General features: G+C 43.7%; 1 protein-coding gene across 1 annotated transcript in view; it reads left to right on the forward strand.

The window, feature by feature from the left end:
* Window positions 1–14,604, forward strand: part of LOC145395009 (uncharacterized) — a gene marked incomplete at its 5' end in the record, with an annotated part of 237,831 nt that overhangs the window by 139,618 nt on the left and 83,609 nt on the right. The gene's annotated exons all lie outside the window — the stretch shown is intronic.

The raw sequence follows: 14,604 nt of genomic DNA on the forward strand, positions 1-14,604 counted from the left end.
TAACGCTAAACCACTGCATACAACGTCCATCATATAATACTTTTAAATTGTAAATACCATACGAAATCTTTAACATACAAAGGATTTACTGTGATGTACTGTGACGTTAAGTTCTCTTTCGTACACTATAGACACTGTACATTCAAGTGCTACATACTTTTCGCCATATCATTACATTGTCACCATCATCATTATACAGAACTGCCATTTATGTCGTGAGCTATCGGTATGTTAGTGTATATCAGGAGACTTCTATGGGGAATGTATAGTTCAACTGTTTGGATATTTATGTGGGTACTAAACGGATTACTATTAACAGTATTGTAAGAAACGGACAAGTATAATTCACACACACACACACACACACACACACACACACACACACACACACACACACACACACACACACACACAGACGAGAAACATAAACGGCACAAGTACGGTATAGATCTTAGGAATCAATCACACACAAGGTAATTTACACACACACACACACACACACACACACACACACACACACACACACACACACACACACACACACACACACACACAAGTACGCTACAGTTCTTAGGAATCAACCACACACAAGGTAATAAACACACACACAAGACACCTACACACACTCATACATGACAAGACACGCACACAAACACCAAGCACGTGGATACAGAACACACGCACACTCAAACACAGAGGACACATGCAGGGGTGTGGGTGAGGGTGTGAGGGTGTAAGTGTCACAGTGAGGGAGGGGAGACTCGTAAAAAAATCTAGTTAGCAATAAACCACATTTGTCTGGGGCGCTTCAAGCAGGGGTGACGGGTTGAGGAAGGGGAGAAGAGAGAGAGAGAGAGAGAGAGGAAGAGAGAGAAAGAGGGGAAGAGAGGGAGAGGAGAAGAGAAGAGGGGAAAAGAGAAAGGAAGAGGGTAGCACAATGAAATAACACGGAAAACTGATAGCAACAGACCTGTTATGTCCTATCGATATTTCCTCTCTGGATGGTCATACGTAAAGGGGGAAAAGAAATCTACACGTAAATGACAAGGATAGTACAGCAGGAAGGGCACCCCCTCCCCGTCCACCAGTACCCTCCAACCCAAGCAGGTAAGAAACAGTGAGAAGGACGACCATGCAGGATAGAAAAACATCATGGAAATTTAAAAGAAATGGCAATCACATTTAACACTACTTAATCTGAAAGGGAAAAATTATGTAAACAAAATGTACAATGGGAAAGAGCGAGATAGGACGAAGAAGATGAGAGAGAGAGAGAGAGAGAGAGAGAGAGAGAGAGAGAGAGAGAGAGAGAGAGTGGGATGCAGAACAGGGGAAAAAGGAAGAGGGCTAGAAGGAGAAGAGGGATAGAAAAGATGAGGAAAGGAAAGGCAAAAGGGGAGAAAAGGGAGGTAAATGGGAAGTGGGAAGGGGGAAGAGGAAGATAAAGAGATATGGGGAAGAGGGTGATGAAATGGAGGGGGAAAGGGAGAAGAAAAGGAGGATTGAAAAAGGAAGGGGAAGGAAAGGAAAGGGAAGACACAGGACAAAGAGTGGAAGGAGGAAGGAAACGAGGAACATAAACAAAGAGAGAGAAGGGACAGACTGAAGAGGGGGAGGCAAGAGAGAAAAAGAACTAAAAAGCAGGAATAAAAAAGGGAAACGAGAAAATGGAAAACAAGGGAATGGAACCAGGAGAGAGAGAGAGAGAGAGAGAGAGTGTGTGTGTGTGTGTGTGTGTGTGTGTGTGTGCCTTTTTGGTGAGTGTAGAAGAGGTGTCAGCAGTGTTACCAGATCCCCTACCCCAGTAACATAGGGCCCAACACCCTACCCGCACCACATGTAGAATTGGTAACACGATACAGCGAATCCAACACCTTATAAGCGTGGGGCCTGACGCATCACACTACAATAAAGCCTTCCTTACTTTATTTATTTTACTCTCTCTCTCTCTCTCTCTCTCTCTCTCTCTCTCTCTCTCTCCAGTTGGATTTTCTCTTTATATCTTCCTTTTCCTACTTATTGTTTACGTGTTCCTTACTCTACTTTTCCCTCCCCTACTTTGTCTTTTTTGTTCTTACTTTTACCTTAATTTCCCCTCCTTACTAACTTCATTTACGCTTTTCTTCCTTTATTTACTTTACCCCTCCTTAACCTCTCTTCATTTTACTCTTTCCTTTCCTACTTTAATTATGCTTCACTTCCTTTATTTTCATTTTCCTTCTGTACTTACTTTACCTGAGTTTTTCCTATGTACCTTATTTACTTTTTCCTTCCCTACGTATTCTATTTACCTTCTTCCTTCATCGTCTTGTTCTTCGTCACAATATCATTCTACGACACTCCCTCCTCGCTGTGTACCCTGTGTGATGCTGCGGCGTCCAACCATGAGCCAAACCTATTATTTTCCCCGCACCGCTCCGTGGAAAGGGTCCTGGTTAGATCCTTGTGAGGCGCGGTCTACTACAAAGGGGCGCCGGATCCCTAGTTTTTTTTTTTCTTTTTACGTACTGTCGATGGGTTTACTCAGCCAGACAGACCGAGGATGGGCAAAAACAATAACATTTTTCCTATAACTCGACTCACTTTCTTTACCTATCCTAACTATACGCTTTTTCCTTCCTTACTTACGTTTTGCTAACTTTATTTACGCTTTCTCCTTCCTTACTTTACTGTTTCGCTCATTTTATTTACATTTCTCCTTCTTCTCTTTCCTTACATTTCTTCGCCTTTCTTTCCAACAATATCATTTACGACATTCTCTGCAATGGTGTCTTCCTTCCTTACTCTACTTTTTCTCTTAACTTAATATAATTTTACACTATATAATGGTCCCCCTCACTTCTCTCTCTCTCTCTCTCTCTCTCTCTCTCTCTCTCTCTCAATTCCAGCCTTCATTCACAGCTCAGCGACCCCCCTCCCCCTCCTCTCATTCTCTCTCTTTTTATTAGATGTGTTTATCCAATTCGTGCCTCGCTGCCACTTCCTTCTGCCTCTGCTTGCATCTCTCTCTCTCTCTCTCTCTCACACCTCCATTATTATCAATTTCCACTCCACACCATTCTCCTCTCCTTTTCCTTCCTCGCTCTCCCTTTCTCTCTTTTTACATCTCGCTTCTCCCTTCTCCCTCTCTCTACTGCTTCCTTTTCTCTTCTCCGATATTTCTCTCTCCCTTTCCTCCCTTCGTTTATTCTCCTAACCCCCCCCCCTCTCTCACCTCTTCTCTCCTTCCTCCTCTTCCTCTATCCCTCTAGTTCCTACTCTCTCTCTCTCTCTCTCTCTCATTCCTCCATTCTCCATTTTCTCCTCTCTCCTTCCTCTCCACATCATTTTCTCTCTTCCTTCCTTTTTTATCTCCTTCCCTCCCTCCCACGTCTGTCTTTCCCTTTCATTTTCTCATTTCATCTCCACTTCCATTCATCACTCCCAATTCCCTTCAATACAACATCTGCCCTACTAATAATGGGAGAGGGAGAGAGAGAGAGAGAGAGAGAGAGAGAGAGAGAGAGAGAGAGAGAGAGAGAGAGAGAGAGAGAGAGAGAGAGAGTTATTTACAGCACCATTAGTACAAGATGGAGTGGGCAATAGGTGATAATGAGAGAGAGAGAGAGAGAGAGAGAGAGAGAGAGAGAGAGAGAGAGAGAGAGAGAGAGAGGAGAGGACAGGAGAGGACAGGAGAGGACAGGAGAAAGGAGAAGAGAGGAGAAAAGAGAGGAGAGGAGAGAAGAGGTGAGAAGAGACGAAAAAGATGAGAAGAAAAGAGGTGAGACGAGAAGAGAAGAGAAGAGAGGAGATGAAAAGAGTAAAGACAGCTTAAAACTGTCTCTACCACTAACCCAAACTGGAAATAAGAGAGCGAGTGAGAGGAGGGGAGAAAAATTGGATGCGAAGGGAGAGAAAATTGCTCTTAAAGATAGTGAGAAAATTTATGAGAGAGAGAGAGAGAGAGAGAGAGAGAGAGAGAGAGAGAGAGAATGTGTGGATTAAAGCCTGAGTTTTACGGGAGGAGTTTGTGATGGAGAGGCGTAAGGAGGAGAGAATGAAGTGTGTGTGTGTGTGTGTGTGTGTGTGTGTGTGTGTGTGTGTGTGTGTGTGTGTGTGTGTGTGTGTGTGTGTGTGAGAGAGAGAGAGAGAGAGAGAGAGAGAGAGAGAGAGAGAACCATACGTAATGATGTATTGTCATGGCGTCGTCACTCACCCTCCACCCACACCCTAATTATACTTTTTCATCCTCTCTCTCTCTCTCTCTCTCTCTCTGCTTTCATCTGCATGTCTGTTTGTTCGTCAATCTGTCTGCCTGTCTGTCTTCATCAACGCTGCCTTCTCTCTCTCTCTCTCTCTCTCTCTCATCTCCCACCGTTCTCCACCATTACTTGCACTTTTCTTTTGGTCAGCTTTTAATAATGTGAGTCCATTTTCATTTACTCTCACCCTCGCATCTTCCCTTCTACTCACTTTCCTTTCTTCCTTCCCACCCACTTCCACTCTTAACTCTTCCTTCAGTCTATTCATTGTTCTATATTTGTTCATTCTGTGTAATAATAACTACTTTTCTTACGTAAGAGGCGGGTCACAATCTCTAGAATACTTGTCAATCATAAAACCAGCTATACAGACTGAAAAAATGTGAATATTTGTTGCTCGTGTGTGTGTGTGTGTGTGTGTGTTTCATTGCTGTATTCGGCGGCCCTGCACTCTTGCCAATCACCCTTTCTCCAGTTAATTCTCCACACATCCCTCACGCTCACCCTCACGCCTTACTTACAATTTCACCCTCAGCCTCAGTCCTTCTCACCCTCCACAACTCAACTCACCCTCACACATCACCCACACCCTAACAGCTCACTCTCACCGTTTCGCCTCACACCAAATACTTACTCTCACCCTCTCACTCAATCACCCACTCCTTACCCTCACACCTTACGTTCACCCTTATAACTGCACCTGTCACCCTTACGCCTCCCACCTAGTCCCTCACACCATCTCACACCCTCATTCTCTCTCCACACCTCATCTGCATCCTCACCATCACACCTCATCTCTTCCCTTCCCAACCTCACACACCTGTCACCTCCTCACCTCACCTGACCCCTTCCCTACCATACCTTTAAGTAATCCAGGGCTCAGCGCACTTACAAGGTCACCAAGGCAACCAGCGTTTCTCCTTAAATATCAATATCATCCTCTTCACTACGACCACACCTTGTATATTTCATTCTTGCACCCAATAGACAATTTTACTCAAGAAAGGTATCTAATGTACACTAGTTCTTTCAAATTAACCTGGGCAATATTTTCGTCCTTCTGTAGTTTATTTCACGTAGATCCGTGGCAGCAAAAACTAAATAAATAAAACAATTGTAATTATGATGATGATGATGATGATGATGATAATAATAATAATAATAATAATAATAATAATAATAATAATAGTAATAATAATAATAATAATAATAATAGTAATAATAAAAGCCAAGGTTCTATACTGTTTCCTTAGCACTTCTTCGTGTCTATCATCACTCTGTTGTGTTTCAAAATGGAGAGAGGACAAAATTAGGCCAAGTTAGTGCAAAATGAACAATGAGGGTGTTAATAAAACCTCTATCTAACCCCTCCAGTCTCTCCTACGCTGAATAAAATCGTCTGGAGATATCAGGAGTAAACAATAAGACCTCAGTGTACTATACATAAACCCCTCCACTAAGATTATTTATTATTTCTTCCTACTGCCAGACGATTTTACTCAGCTCAGGAGAGATTCTTAGAACTGGAGGGGTTTGATACTGCCCTACTCAACCCCCTTCTATAATAGTGTTGAATAAAACCGCTGAATAAAATCGTCTGGTGGTGGCGCAAGTAAAGACACTGGCATCGTAATATTATAGGAGTTAAGGACATAATTATTGTTTACGTTTACTGTTATTGTGCCTTGGGGTCTCTCTCTCTCTCTCTCTCTCTCTCTCTCTCTCTGAGGTTTTACGCAATTGCTTTTACCTCATAGTATATTTAGAGAACTGAGTCATACTCGTAATGTCCTCTCTCTGTACGTACGTACGTAGGCATGTATGTATGCATGTATGTATGTGATAATTTGCAACTGAAAATGTACAAGGAATTGGTATGCATGTACGTCATCGTATGTATGTATGCATGTACTGTATAATCTACGTATATTATGTATGTATGTATGTATATATGTATGTATGTATGTGTGTGTATGTATATATGTATGTATGTAATTATTTCCAACTGCCTATGGTACAAGGAAGTGGGTAACTCTTAGCCTGTTTGTGAAAAGTACAGGAAAATTAATGAGATGGTGAGAAAACAAGCGCGCGCGTGCGTGCGTGCGTGCGTGCGTGCGTGTGTGTGTGTGTGTGTGTGTGTGTGTGTGTCTGTGTGTGTGTGTGTGTTACTTCTGTTTTTGGATAATCACGTCATGCTCATAATGCCCCGTCTCTCTCTCTCTCTCTTTCCTTTCCACCTACGACGCAGTGCCAGTGTCATTATTGTTGTCGTTGTTGTTGTTGTTGTTGTTCTCCCTCCTGTCCAAAAAGGTTATACGTTTTACCAGTGCCACAGGACGCAAGGTATATGAGAGCAATACGTGTTTCTTCCCTGTTGTACATCTTGGGACAAAAGTCTACATAAAACTTTCATACCATCAACACCGCCCGACCTAAAACATTCAATTTAACTGGGTATACTCCCCTTGCCCTTACCCATCATCCATTATTACCCTAGCCTGTCCTTCCCACTCCTGTCTGCTCATTCCACCCCATCTGCTTCTCCCCTTCCCTCCCCTCTCCTCCCCTCCCCCTCTCACTTTTAGAAACTTTAATGAATTAGTAGAAAGTGATCCACATTAATAAATTTATAGCGTGTGTGTGTGTGTGTGTGTGTGTGTGTGTGTGTGTGTGTGTGTGTGTGTGTGTGTGTGTGTGTGTGCCCGATAATGTACCCAGGGGAATCAGGTAGGACAGTGGTTAGCAGGATTAGCTCGCAATTGGAAGAACCTGAGGGCAATTAAGGACATGTATGTAACAAAATAAACAGTAATGGTATTTAAGTGGAGGATTGGGACTTAACATTGCCTGCCTCCCGCACTGGCGCTCGTGCTGTCGATACGCATAACCCCTTCAACCCAATGACGCATTTTATATTTTTTTCTTACTACTTCCAGCCGACTTTATTTAACCCACTAAGAATTTTTAATAATGAAGAGGTTAATAAAGGAAATACAGAGCGCTTACCTTTCCACTCCGCTCAGTCAGTATCTACCCAGCATCATTTATTCATTTCCTACTCCCACAACCACGCCCACACCAGCCGACTCAGCCCTCCCCGCAACACACAAGATACTGTCACGTGAGATTCGTATGGAGTGCTATTGACAGGCCTTTCATATATACTCTGCTGCTTGAAAAATCCCTCCACAGCTGAATAAAATCGTCTGGAGATGCCGAAAATTACATGAAAAAGACGTCATATGATTGAAGAGGTTTAAATTAGGTCTCTCTCTCTCTCTCTCTCTCGCATGACACCCATTTTTTTCTCCCTTGTATTTAAATCCTCCTCCTCCTCCTCCTCGACTTCATCATCATTGGCCTCACACCCTCTTCCTCCTCCTCCTCCTCATCCACATCATCATCATCATTATCTGCAGCAGCACCACCACCATCTGCCTCACGCTTCTCCTGCCCCTCCTACCACCCTCCTCACCATCATCATCATCCTTGTCCTTCCATGCTCATCCCAACCTTACAGAAAAACTAGTCCTCTCACTCTTCCTCCCTTCCCCCCTCCTTCCCTACTTCGTTCCCTCCCTCCCTCCCTCTCTCTCTTCCTCACTTACCCCTCCCTTCCTCCTTCAAACTCTCCCCTCTCTACCCCTCCCATTCCTCCGTCCCTCTCCCCTTCAATCCCTCCTTTCCCTCTACTCCACCCCAATCCTTCTCTCCATCAGTTCCTATTTCCTCTCCCTCCCTTCCTCAATCTCTCCTTCCGTCCCTCCCCCTCCCATTCCTCCCTCCCTCCCTCCTCCCATTCCCCTCCTTCCCTCCCTCCCCCTTCCTTCCTTCTCGGTTTCCATCTCCTCTTAATCGTGTTGGTCAGGGACATGTTAAGCCAACTTTTTACACACACACACACACACACACACACACACACACACACACACACACACACACACACACACACACACACACACACAGAGGGAGGGAGGGAGAAACTCATTTGTACATTCACGTCCGCTTCCAGCCTCACAAAGTTATCCATGTGTTGTGCAACCACCTGGTCACAACAACCCCCTCCCCCCCCTCTCGCTCTCTCTTACACACACACACACACACACACACACACACACACACACACACACACACACACACACACATACAAACACACACACAGACAAACACACACACACACATACAAACACACACACACACACATACACAAATAAAACGACTATTATCCCCATCAGGCTAAAACTACCGGCCTACCGCAATGCACCATCTTCCTTTTGGGGGACAGGGATGGAGATGAAGGAAGATTGTATACCTAAGCAACTCCACCACTCAGTAATACCAGTGCCATCGCGTGAAGGCGGCCCTCTCCTGCACCACGTAAATGTAAAATGAATAAAAAATAAATAAATGATGTAGGGTGAGAATAATCTGTGCATTCACCTCTTCACTACAATGACGTACTGTATCTCTATAATCTTGCTTCCACTATACTCCCTTCACCTTAACCTGGCCTAGATTTTCCTTTTGCGGCTCATTTCACGTAGCTCAGAGGTAGAATAAGAGTACAATGGCTCTACATCCTTTCCACAGCACTTCTTCGTGACTATAGCATCATATTCTGGTGTTAATCTAGTGTTACAGCTCAGCATGGAGAGATGGCAATGTTAGGCCAAGTTAGAGTGAAATGGGTACAGAACATACGACAGATCTATAGTGGTTAGGAGTCTGTTAGAAGCTGTATCTAACCCCTCCAGTTAGAAAAGCCTCTCCTAAGCTGAATACAATCGTCTGGAGATAGAATAAAGTAAATAAGGAAATGATGGGGAAGAGGTTGAAAAATTGGATGGGAGGAGTTAGCGAAGAAGAGAGCAGTAAATACGAAAATGGTATAGGTGAGAGAGAGAGAGAGAGAGAGAGAGAGAGAGAGAGAGAGAGAGAGAGAGAGAGAGAGAGAGAGAGAGAGAGAGAGAGAGAGAGAGAGAATCATACTCTCCGAATAAACTCGTCCAGCATTACACACATTAAAATATCCCAAGTGAGACATAAATGAAAAGTGAATGATTCTTGGATACGTAAGTCGCATAGATGAATTTGCTAAGGTCAGTCCCGAGTAGGCCTATAGTATCAAGATAGATAGATAGAGACAAAGACAGATAGATATATAGATAGGTAGACAGATACAGACAGACTGATGAGCAGGTGGGTACTGTAGGCTGGTGGATAATTAGGTAGATAGATAAAGATAGATAAATGGATAGATATAAACACGTACGTAAATAGATAAGGCAGAAACCCGGGTATGAAAAAAGGCAGCTAGACAGACAGACACGTACGTAAAGAGACAAATTGATAGATAGATAAATAGATAGCCAGTTAATTGAGTAAACAGACAGGTAAGTAGGTAGATAAATAGGTAAGTAGATAGATAGTTGACAGGTATAGATTAACATAATTGAGGGACAGACAGGGCGATTGATTAACTCGTAGACAGATAAATTAGTTGACATGAAGGTAAAATGGTGAGTAAATGAGACAGGTAAATAGAGGCATATACAGAAAGATAAAAAGCTACACACACACACACACACACACACACACACACACACACACACACACACACACACAAAACAACAGCATAATTGGATGAGCCGAAAGGGGTGAGGGACGGGAGGGGGTCGGCAGGCCAGTGTTACCATACAACTCACACACACACACACACACACACACACACACACACACACACACACACACACACACACACACATACACACACACACAAAAGCAAAGGAACGACCAAATACGAGAAATACACACACACACACACACACACACACACACACACACACACACACACACACACACACACAAGCAGAGGAACGACCAAATACGAGAAATACACACACACACACACACACACACACACAAAAGCAAAGGAACGACCAAATCCTAGTAAGCACACACACACACACACACACACACACACACACACACACACACACACACACCAAAAAACGAGTAAATAATTAATATATAAATGCCAACCTCCCTCTCTCGTGGAAGTGCTGCGCTGGCAACACTGATAACGCTTCCAGGCAGAGGGTGTTCGATTGTGTCTGGGGCGGATTGGCAACACTGCGGGATTCCAGGTAGCGGAGAGGAAATGAGATAGATGAATGATAGGTAAATAGGTAAATAGATACAGATAGATAGATAGACAAACAGGTAATTGGACAGACAGATAGATGGATACAAGGCCTGCACACGGGGGGTATGGGAGGTTTAACCCCCTCATTTGGAAAGAATGAAAAATTCGAATGAAAATAATACTAAAAACGCATCTCATTAAATCATTTAAATCCTGTTGAGAATGTTACGAGATAGAAAAATAATAATAAGAGGTTTTCAAAGTTTACAAATATAAGGAAGAACGAATTAAGAAGTTTCACGAACGTCCGTGAATGTGTTGTTACCAAAGAGAATAAATGGAAAGTCATGGAAGGTTACTGAAAGAAATGGAAGTTTTTGGAACGTAGTGGAATTTTCTAGAATGTTTCACAAGGGAATGTAAACGGTACTTCTGTGCTGAGTAAGTTAGTTTACGATCGGAAGCCAGCCAGGGAAGAAGTGTTTTCTCTTGTTTTTCCTGTGTATTTTAGTGAAAGATGTCAGGTAAGCGACCGAATTCTCCGTTTCACTTCCAAGGTTCTGCAGAGTTCAGTACCACATGTAAATTACCCACAGTTTGTACCCTTTCAGTACTTTGGTCAGTTACAGGACCGAAGTTTACCGTCACCGCGTTATAGTGGGTAATTAAGGCGCTGCAATCGGGCTGAGCATGTGCAGGTTTATATCCAAAGGGTGGTTGGGGTATACTGTTCACGTAATGCCACTCAGGGATAAGTGAGGCTGGTTACTCTCATCTTAAATGTCAGGACCAACCTGCCTAGCCCCGGGCTCCTACGTTCCTCATGGGGCAACACAGGATTAGATGATGAATGAATGAATGAATGAAATAAAAGTGAATAATTATGTTATGAAAAAATAGTGTTTCTTCACCCTCACTCATTTAAAGAAATCCTGTGCACGGCCCTGGATAGGCACTCTAGATAATGAGGGACAGGCAGAGTAGTGAAATGGATATATAAAAATAACTGAGGAACAGGCAGAGTAGTGAAATGGATATATAAAAATAGACAGACAAATGAGTGGATGGACGGATGGATAACCAGATGGCCACTGAAACAGATAAATAGATGGATAGATAGATGGATGGATAGATGGATGAATGAGCTCGAGACCAGCTGCTTAAACGGTACAGATGGAAGGAAAGACGAGCAGACAAAGATTAACAGACGGACAAAAAGATGGACGGAGAAACGGGTTAAAGGATGGAAAATAAACTGTATCAACAGCCAGACCTCCTTTTGCCCCACCCTATGATGGGGAGAGAGAGAGAGAGAGAGAGAGAGAGAGAGAGAGAGAGAGAGAGTATGTGCGTACAAACCATTAAATATGAGTTCCAAGGAAAGAACACTGCAACTCCCTTATTGATTTACAGAATAACAAGTACGCACTCAATTAATGGGCGGAGAGAGAGAGAGAGAGAGAGAGAGAGAGTACAAACTCTTAAATATGAGTTCCAAGGAAAGAACACTGAAACACTCTTATTGATTTACAGAATAACAAGCACTCACTCAATTAATGGGCGGAGAGAGAGAGAGAGAGAGAGAGAGAGAGAGAGAGAGAGAGAGAGAGAGGGTTATACTCAACCAACAGCTCTTTGAGTATGATGACGCCTTTCCAATTAACACTTACTAAACCAAACGATTCTATGCAGCTTAGGAGAGACAAATCGAACCATAGATATTAGGTATGGCCATAATTAACCCCTTCAACATGAGCGGTCCTTCCAACGCCGAGTAATATAATCTATCAACAAGAATAATGTAATAAAAAGGCGTTACCGTACTCCTTGGGACAGACTGACAGACAAAACACACACACACACACACACACACACACACACACACACACACACACACACACACACACACACACAGACTGCCTGGAAAAGTGAAAAATCGCCACACAGTCGATTTTTGTGTGTTTGTTTGTTTGTTTTTCTCAAGCACAATGACTGGAAGCAGCAAGTGGAAAATCCTTCATTTGTTGTAATCTGTAAGAAATAGTACTGGTATTAATATTCTGATGCTGTTTTCCCCCTTAAAACTTCGGACATCGTACAACATAAACAATATATATAGCTTTACAGTTCTTAAGAAAAAATCCTCGTGAACCCCCAGCACAAGGACACATTTTATAATTTATTTTGACTATCACCGAAAGATTTATGGATCCGTACGTAAGAGAAAACACACACACACACACACACACACACACACACACACACACACACACACACACACACAAGTAGAGGAACGACCAAATCCAAATACTAAAAAGAATACACACACACACACACACACACACACACACACACACACACACACACACACACACACACACACACACACACACACACACACACACACACACACACACAAGTAGAGGAACGACCAAATACTAAAAAGAATACACACACACACACAAATACTACTGTAGATGGCTAGATGCTCCCTCGAGATAGTCAACCGCCGCTTATACTAGATTACATTTCACTCGACTGCCCTTGACCTCTGACCCATGACCTCCACATTCTTCCTTCACCTAGATAATTATAGTCAACAGGTACCAAATACAAGACTCTACGTTTCTAGATAAAAACGTAAATGTTGGAGCTGACAAAAAACACAGACAAACGCGACCAAACACACTACTACTCCGCTACCTGGGCCTTTAAAATAACTAAATAAATAAGTAAATAAAAGGCATCTCAGTCGTGCAGTGATAAAATGATGATAAAACTGTCTTCTTTCATAGCGGTTTAGCACTGAAACACGAAACCATCAACCTTACATGGGAGCACTATGAATTTTCACATATCAAATTCCTAGTCCTTGTGAACATCTACCACTGACGGGGTTCAAAAGGAGAGGCGCCCAAAACTATTACTATCAACACCACGCCTCCACCATGAGTCGAACCCGTCCTAGATTGTCGGTAAGGGACAGACGAGTGGCCGAGTGGGTATGGCAGTGAGAGGGTGACAGGTGCAGTAAGTGATGGGGTGGGTGGAATTGATGGATGGGTGTGTCGGGGTTGTGGTGAGTGACAGAGGGCAGGTGGCGGTGGTACTGGAGGGTGTTTATAAAAGGTCATTGGCTCTCGCTCTTTATTATTCCATTCCAATCTAACATCTCCCTCTCTCTCTCTCTCTCTCTCTAAAACACACACATACACACACACACACACACACACACACACACACACACACCGTTTACTTGGCCTCCATCCTCTTTTTTTTTCCCCCCTCCATCCCTCTCTCCACCTTCTTTACTTTCACTTTCCGTTCAATGTGTCTCTTACACTTTTCTCTTTCCCCTTCCCGGATCATCTCTCTCTCTCTCTCTCTCTCCACTGCCTTGCACCTCATCCCTCAATTTATGCAATTCTTATTATCCTCTGTCTTTCCTATACCTTCCTCCCTCTTTTCCTTTCTCCCTCCATCTTTCCTCCCTCCCTGCCCTCGTCTTTCCTACCTTCCTCCACCACTTCTACGTTCCTCCATCTCTCTTCTCTCCCTCCATGTTTTCATCTCCATCTCTCCTCCCACCCTCCTTTCCTATCTCCTCCATCTTCTCTCTCCCTCCATCTTTCTTCATTCCCCCATCTCTTTTCCCTCCCTCCCGCCTCTTTCCCTCCACCTCTCCTACTTTCCTCCATCTCTCCTACCTTCCTCCCCCCCCCCCTTTTACTCTGCTTTATGGCCTATCATGGAGAGAGTGGTGCCTTCCCTTCCCCCAACTCTCTCTCTCTCTCTCTCTCTCTCACACACACACACACACACACACACACACACAGAGAGAGAGAGAGAGAGAGAGAGAGAGAGAGAGAGAGAGAGAGAATCATAATCACTATCAACACCTTCATCTCACTACACCTGGCCACCACTGGACGGGAATGGATAAGGGATCTTCGCCAGCTTAAGACAAACATACTATAGTCTGAGTGGTAGCCCTAGTCTGAGTGGTAGCCCTAGTCTGAGTGGCAGTCGTAGTCTGAGTGGTAGCCCTAGTCTGAGTGGTAGCCCTAGGGAGTGGTAGCCCTAATCTGAGTGGCAGTCGTAGTCTGAGTGGTAGCCCTAGTCTGAGTGGTAGCCCTAGTCTGAGTGGTAGTCCTAGTCTGAGTGGTAGTCCTAGTCTGAGTGGTAGTCCTAGTCTGACCCAAGCTGCCACACGCG

Source organism: Coenobita brevimanus, chromosome 29 (assembly GCF_032717465.1).
Source record: "Coenobita brevimanus isolate Jiangsu-jjx chromosome 29, ASM3271746v2, whole genome shotgun sequence".
Lineage (NCBI taxonomy): Eukaryota > Metazoa > Arthropoda > Malacostraca > Decapoda > Coenobitidae > Coenobita > Coenobita brevimanus.